General features: G+C 40.1%; 1 long non-coding RNA gene across 1 annotated transcript; it reads left to right on the forward strand.

The window, feature by feature from the left end:
• Positions 1–2,663: 2,663 nt before the first annotated feature.
• LOC145502496 (uncharacterized) lies at positions 2,664–4,469 on the forward strand. Its single transcript, XR_014051343.1, has 3 exons — positions 2,664–3,060; positions 3,427–3,554; positions 4,323–4,469. It is a non-coding gene; the product is annotated as an uncharacterized LOC145502496 (long non-coding RNA).
• The last annotated feature ends 3,984 nt before the right edge of the window (positions 4,470–8,453 follow it).

The raw sequence follows: 8,453 nt of genomic DNA on the forward strand, positions 1-8,453 counted from the left end.
GAGGCTGTCAATCTTAGCTGAGCATCAAATATGAGTTCAAGATGTCGGAGAAAAGCTTAGCCGCGAGCGTTATAAAAAGCGCGCCCTTTCTACACTGAGTAATTCTCTATAGGTCTATATCTTAGAACGCAAGCGTGCAAAATGTTGAAAACCAGCTGCCATTACGAGAAATATTTTAAAGTTATGCACAGAACTAGTACTCTGCACAGCGCGGGAATTGCTTTTCAACATTTTGTTGTGGTCGAGATCGGTAACTGACTTGTGATTATTCACTCTTTAGGCTGTCAGACGCGATTAATAATCCAAGATAATCAGAACTGTAGCAAGGGCGCGCTTTCAAGTTGAATTAATTTCCAGAGCATTCTGCATATATCACATTCCACATAATTATGCCATTACGCAAGTCATGTCAAATGCCATTTCACAAACTCCTTCCGCGTTATACCCTCCCTAGTTGGGGAGGTACTTTTATAGAATTTTTATTTATTGGCAAAAGTTGCGAGCCCTTCCCATGCTGAAACATAAATAAATGTTGTGTGGCGTACAAATTAACGGAAGAAAAAGTACGGCGTCCAAGCCGTTTCGCTTGATCGGATAAAAAGCCTGGCGCTTCACTTATAAGATATTCCGCGCCAATGCTTTTGTTTCACTTAGTCTAAGACTTCAACTTCGAAGGACATCTGTAGGACGAGGACTTGGCAACAGTAAACGGTGAGTTCTACTGCATGTTTTGGATGTAAAACAGAAATTTATAAGACTAACGATCTAAGTAATTGGCGTTGTACTACGGTGCGAAAAATCAAACATTATGTTCACGCATAATGTTATTTTTGTCGAGCCATGACGGTCACGCAATGGTCCGTAGGCCTGGTTTCTGTCAAGTATCACCCCAGGAGGGAGAGGGGGCGTTCCCTCAAGGATACAAGATATTTCTCCCGAGCTATGCGGCCTTCTTCCCTTGGCCCTCGTAACGTCGCTATTTCGCAAGGAAAATTTTTTCTACACTACCTCCAAGAATTTTCAGGCAAGTACCTGTTCTCATTTTCGACTCTTCAGTGCCCTCTTTAGATCTTAGTTTACAAATATTGTGCTCCAAGCGGTCATATGACGGTAACACGTGTTTCGATGCTTGGTCATTCCTTTATTCGTCGTTTACGCGAATATGTAGGGCGGAGTACCGATCTAGATGCTAACTTGCATAATCTTGACGGCATAGAGTTAAAATGGCACGGGGTGGGGGAAGGACAGTACTCAAGACCGTCCAATTTGATCTTTCTGTGGTTGAATCGTTCAAGCTCGACATAGTTATATTACAGCTAGGAACCAACGACTTCTTTCACCTTTCCCCAGTGAACGTTGCCTCAGCAATTGAAGACCTTGCCCGGTCCCTCCATGACTTGCTAAACGTCAAATGTGTAAGGTACAGGGCTCCGCTCACTCGCCTTTGGCGCGTAGGAGCTCTGGTATTACACAGCGTTATAGATATAAGCCTTATTGTAACCGTTAAGTGAAGCTTGCTTACTTCGCACTATCCGCTAGGAACCGCTCGTTGCTATTTTTATTTAGAGCAGTTTACGCAACTTATCTTTAGCCACTGTCTCTGTTTTGGTTCTTACTATTGTCTACAATTCCGTGAACGAATAAAATTTGCCTTGAGTTGTTGCCAGCTGCTCATCTTGTCTTTTTTTTACCTATCAGCAGACTGTTATCATTAGCTATCATTAGCAAGTATTTCTGATCGGATATTTTCCTCTTTGCATTCATAATCTTGGACAATTCTTAGAACGAAGAAAAATTCTTCAAAATTGTTCAAACCGGTAAAGCCTATTAGTACCCTTACAAAGAGCGTTTTGTATAGACATTTTAGACGTAGTAATAGTGTAGCTTTTCTGGTTAAGAGCTCCAATTTTGAATTTATAGTTTGACTGAATTTTTACACTTAAAGTTTCTTTCCTTTTCAGCTTGGAAAAAGGCTATTAATGAAACTAATCTTGCATGGCTGTATCTTATCTTTCTCCATTTGCTAGGCATGTATTTCAAGTGTGGAATCCTTTTGCTGATGCTAGTCGGATGTTGTAAGTATCAAAACGTACGCCGGCACACGAGCTCACTCACGAACGCCCTGCTTACAAATGTACTCAACCGCGCACGCTCACTTACACGTGCACATTAACGCGTGCACCCACCCACGCGTACACCCGCCCACGCACGCACCCGCCCACGCACAAGTGCGCATGCGGGAATACAGTCATGCACTTAAACAAGAATCAATAAAAAGTAAAAGATGCTTTTTTATAATCAAGAACTTATCAGAACTTTTTCAAATTTTATGTTCTGTTCTGTTTGTTCTTTGCAGGTGCAGGTATGGTTTCCTACCTTCGTGACCATGCAGAAAGAAAAACAAAACCCTAAAGAGTGATAAATAGAATTATTTTGATAATGAACTTTGACTTCAAGTTTTACGAATAAAAATCAGCGATAATAATTTCCAATGAGGTTTAGATGACTTGTTCATCATTTTCAAATCCTATAAAGCCAGATTCCTAGCAGTTCTTTAGTTAATGAGAATGCCTAATGCCTATTGCCATTGACGCATAATTCTTTTTATGCCGAAGAAGGTTACAGTATTTTAACCGAAACGTCCAAAACAACTTTTTTTAGTCTGTGACAACAAACATTTTAATATCCTTAAGTTAATTTGAGTTTCTTTCATGAACGAAGAACATCATAAAGGCAATCCGTTTCATGGGATTTCAGGCATGGAAACAGATCTATTTAATGATAGAAAAAAGATTCATTTTGGATGACTTTTAATACTTACTTTGTACTAGTGTACTCTGTCAATAAGGTTGTGTCACGTTGATTTAATTCTAATTGAACGATTATCTGACTACGGTCTGAGCAAAGGTTTAAAATTAATTATGCAAATGCTCAATTCTTTACTAGGTGGATGTCAGGATTCGCGTCCGGACTGTAACGTATTGGCACGGGACAATCATTGCCACGCTAACCCGTGGGCAACACTACGTCAATGCCCCATCGCCTGTGCCGTCCCTTGCGGTAAGTACTTTTTAATCTAGCCTTCTCAGCTTCAATTGGTCCTTCTGCTGCAAAAGACGCTACAAGTAGGTTTCCACCTCGTTTAACCTTGGGATCAAATTGGAAGGCTGTAAAGCGCCTTGCCAACGATTCCGTATACTATGGTAGGTCAGTGATAGAACGCAGTCTCCAGATAAACTACAGCGCGGTATCTCAGTACTACACAGGGGTACAAACAACTTAATAGTTGTTTCATCGAAAAACGGCACTGTTATGCCGGCAAAATTGCACTTTTTATTTTTGACCGGCATAAAGCTTGTGCCCCTGTATTTTACTCGAAATTACACCGGTATAATGTTTGAGTTTGATTTGCTTGCCTTTTCAAAGAACCCTGTGAGGATCACAGGTGGGACTGCGCCAACATAAGCGACGACTGCCACAGCAACCCGTTCGCTACTATCAATGCTTGTCCAAAAACCTGTGGTGCTTGTTACTAAAAGATAAATCTGCAATCGGTAAGTTTTTTTTTTTTTTTTTCTCCAAACATGTTTAAATAACTTTAGTCAAATTAATTCCTTAGTAATAGCTTCAAGTAAAGGAAAATTCATTCTTTCCGATATGCTCTTCATCCAATAGTGTTACCCTTATTCCTGAGAACGACGACCCTGGTGACGACAGATCTCTGTCCTTTTGGTGCATTGTCGAGTATAATAGCGCAGCCACCATATAACAATCTTTGAGAATTCACTACAATGCATGCGCGACACTTGCCCTGCCTACTCCTGAACTGAATCGTTGTTTCTTACCATATAACTGATATAGAAGACGTCTTAATCATAAGTATAGCCTTAGAACTCGAGAAACTTTCAGTCACTTGGAAAGAAGAACACGTACATTATTTTCCGGAGTGGTTAGAATTTTTCAGGCTACCACAGCCTACGATACCTCTACAAATTCTCCCAAGTAGCGTCAAACGACATTTGTGCCAATCAGTAGGCTAGTGAGAATTAGTCAATTGTCGCTATATTTCCTTTAACTTTTAATGGAAGCATCTATATAACTTAAACCTTATGAACTGCTAAAGGGAGCTTCTGCAAGTGTAGGGTTTACCCCACCCCCACACAATCAGTCACAGTCAGTCACGTGATATGTAGAAACTGGTCGACCACGAAGTCGAGAGACCGTTGAGAAAATAAAACGGTTGGACAAGTCTCTGTTTTGACCTTGTCTAGTTCTTTTGTAGAAACGAGGGCTAACACACGAAATAATTTTGTTCTCCACAGAAAGATGGATAACTTTGAAACGCAAGCACTCAGGATCCAGATGACAGATTGCTAAAGCAAGCGTGGGTGATAATTGTAACGGCTGGGGAAAACAGTAATGCTTATAAAGAGAGGGAATAAATGGATGTTAATAAAAAGAGGGCATAAATGGAACTTGTTGAACTGGTCTGTTTTCTTGTCATCCTGTTATTAAACAAATTGCGATAAAACTCCCGATTCAAGCGGAACTAAAAAAAGGGGGAATACTGGGGAAGACGGAAGAAATTATAAAAGACGAAAATTCACCTAAGGGAGTCTAAAGGGACTCTGCAGGAATTACCTGAGCGGGGGTGGGGGGGGGGGATGGAAAATTAGAGTGGGGGCATAGGAGAAAATGACAATAAGAGAGAGGGGGGTTGGATGTAAAATTTAATACATACAGTGGGGCATGACTTTTTCATTCCTTTTTGCAAACTAGAAAAGTAGTGGAAGATTTATTAGAGTTTAAATACAAATACTAACATTAGAATAACACTGACAAATTTATCAACTCTAAGGGGTTCTGATCTATGAACTGTTGTTTTCCTATCTGCCATGCAGTAGGAAAGGAATGCCTCTGTTATATATGGGAGGAGACTTTTTTCAAGGGGGGTAGCCTTAATATTATCATTATGTGATGGGGGTTAAAATTAATTTTTGCTTAATGAGAGGGGGGCATGACTTAGTTTTGGGACATATTTCACCCATTTCCCAGCCCCCCTCCTCTCCAGGTAATTATTGCACAATCCCTAAGGCCCTAGTTCGAGTTCTTTTTTCCCCTAACAGCTACCAATCATTAGACGCTTTTAATTAGGTGATATGTGGTGCTAACAAGCCGAGAACCATTTTAAAAAATATGTAAGATAGTATTTACTATGAGTATTCACCTTTGTGGATGAGTTTTTCACGTAATTTACACGAAATAGACAAGATTCGACTTTAACACTAGTACCGCTGAATGAAAGGACTCCAGAGGGAATGTCCAATAACGAAGAGCCAGACGTGGCACATGAAAAAAAAAAAAAAAATCTTTTTTCATATTCCTCCTCGAGATAGCCTATGGTAAGCCTGGTGGGATTTTTTCTTGAATTATGTTTCTAAACCCGCCAAAAAAATCCCAAACTTACGGTCCCACGTCTGGTCAAAAACACGCAAAATTTAGTGACCAAAACCTTATCATAAAATTCGTTCTGTTTAATCTGCATCACAGTAACACTCCAGTTTGAGCCTGGAAACGTATTGTTAAGGAGTTTAAAAGTCTTCTGAGGCCAAGTATATTTCTGTGGGTTAATTATCAAGGTCACGACGAGCCGCCTAAAATCACTAAAATTCGCTTCCACAAAATTCTTGATTATGCACACCTTTTCAATCGGCAAATTCGCTACCCGGTAAGACACTGTAACAAGTAAAATTCTAACATTTCGAAGGAAGAAATTTCACTGTAAAACCTGGTATTTTCTGGTATTTAAACCTGGTTTTTCATCAGCGCTGAGTACTAACGCTCTCAAAATAGTGATAATCACAACACTAACCTGCTAGAAACGAAAACAATGGGCAAGTGCCTGTGACCAGATAATCAAAGGAATGTGAAAATATCTCTTTGTATTTGATTTTTTCGGTATTTGGACTTAAACTATGGAAGAAAAGTCGTGTTGAGCTCACCTCCTCTAAAATATTACATTTAAATATTAAGTACTGGTGTATTCAGAATCCTACACGATAAACATTGCGACGCGTGGGGTTCTTCAAATTCCGCAAAGTACATGATCTTCCTTTTGACATTCAACTGACTCCGAGATAATCTACCGCATTCCAATCCCTTTTTCTTAAACAGCAATCCATAAAAGTGGTGAGGCCTTCCAGCTTTAATCCTCTGCTTGCTTAAGCGAAATACTTATGTGCTGGTTTCCTAGCTCGTGCTGCACGCTCAAATGTAAATTTGGCGTTCGCTGTCGACCTAACTAATCTGCCACGCAATGGTCACTTGATAGAATTTTGTCATGCGTTGCCAAAAATGGATAAGGGAATAATAAATAAAAAGATTTATTAAGACTTTCGAAGCAAACAATTTTTATTTTAAAGTTAAAAGGATCCAAACGAGACCCGCAAAATATCGCGCGGAAATTTTCCTGCCAGAGAAACTGTATTTTTTGTGTGTGTATGTGTGTTTTGGGCTCGGGAGGGGAGGGGGAGGGGGAGGAGTTGGGATCACTCCCATATATGGGCTATTAGAGGTATGTGCGGCCCCAAAGTATGGTTTTTGAGCTGTTCGTGTCTGAAAAAGGTGTAGTTTTGGACCATATTGACCTGAAGTAGGGCGAATTTCTCACTCAGACTTTGGCTTTGAGTATTCTGTTCACAAGGAACCGATTATTTCCGCATAAACATTGGCAAATTTGTTGTCCTTCTCAAATGTTTTCGCAGATGAGGCCTTTTTCTAGTTTGCCGTTTACTGATTTTATAGGTCTGAGAATTGGGTATCGGCTTCTCCTTCCTGGGGACTGGGGAGGGGAATTTTGGAGTTGTGTGACGTCTCAGTCTAACTATTTCATGTGATAGATCAATGCCGAATGATGTATCGTATACTGTCATGATATGTTCCCATTTTGTTATATAACCACAATATTGATAACTATTAAAGAAATTTTTCGCAAGTTTATTACCGTAAGCGGAAAAAAGCCTCGGCAGTTTTAGGCGAAAGTTGAACTTGCGTACAGGCATGCGTTGAAAGGGCAAATGGACTTCACGTTTACTTGCTAGTTCAAGCTAGCTGCAGTCCGTGTAACGAATGACGTGCAATCGATTAGTGTTGGCTGCCGAAGGGTGGAAAACTTCCGCGGACTTGACTGTAAATATTGATCTCAACCAAAGAGAATGCAGGCTATCGCAAGTCCGTTTGACCAATACTTCAGGTCTTGAGAAAAAAATCCAAGGATTTCACGAGGGAACTGATCTTACCGCCAGAATCGATTAAGATTGTAACTTATTTTTTTTCTCCAGCATCTGAGCGGACCGGAATCCTAAATCCTCGAATTTGATTGGCTAATCTTACGCACGTGACCGGTCCAGCTTTCTACGATACGGCCCACGGGCCGGATTTTTTTCCCGCAGCCTAAATTCCGCTCCTAAAAGTTAGCGGTAATCGTCAATCTTTTGCCTTTTTTATACATCCATCGACGATTAGTCAACGCAAGTTTACTTCTGTTCACTTTAAAATGGCAAGGAAAGTCACCGTAAGTAAATTCAATTGAGTGTTTTGAAGTTGTGGGAGTTTGCTTCATAATTGTTTGTAGCTTGGCGCTGTAATGGCTTGTAATCCTGTGTTTCTCTCGTCGTAAAATTTGAGTCACTTTCAGCCGAGTTTATCTCTCTGATCGTTGCTGTATTTAGAAGAATTTCTGTGGAATACACTTAACGAATTTCCTCGCTTTCTGCTATTCAATTTACGGTAGAAAAGTGACGAAGTGATTTTAAAAGCAACGACTGACAGAAATTGTTTTTGTAGTAAAACTTCAAACTTCGCACGAAATTTCACACCGCAAAAACAATTTTGGAGAACTTAACTGGTGAAATAAATGCAACTAACGCAAAGTAGTTCGAAAAAAATCTCTTTTTTAATACATCTTTCTTTGTCTACTACCTGAGTTACTCGCTCGTTGCCGAGATTTTTTACAAATCATCAGTAGACGGCGCGCAAGCCGATTCAATGACTAGAGTTGCGTAAACAAACCCATTTAATTGTAATCTGTAAAACCAATTTACTGCAGGAAAAAAATAAATAAACATGTTATTTTCCGGCTTACGGTCGGTCCGTATGGTGAAAAACTGTGACCTCGGGCTTGAAAATGCTGCTTGGTCACAGTTTTTCACGATACGGACCTCCCAGCCGGCAAATAACATATATGTATTCACAGCCACCCTAAATTTTCCAAAAAATTGAGGTGGTCCTGAATCTGCCTCCACCATTTTTTTACACTTACCTAACACGTGAAACTTGACATGCTGACTAGAATCCGATTTAAAAAAGAGTTACAGGAGTCGGTCTTGAGTTACAAAGCCATTAATATATGTACAATTAAGGGTGCTTCAAATGCACGGCAAAAAGGGTGGCGT

The sequence above is a fragment of the Orbicella franksi genome, chromosome 11 (genome assembly GCF_964199315.1).
Source record: "Orbicella franksi chromosome 11, jaOrbFran1.1, whole genome shotgun sequence".
NCBI classification, from domain to species: Eukaryota; Metazoa; Cnidaria; class Anthozoa; order Scleractinia; family Merulinidae; genus Orbicella; species Orbicella franksi.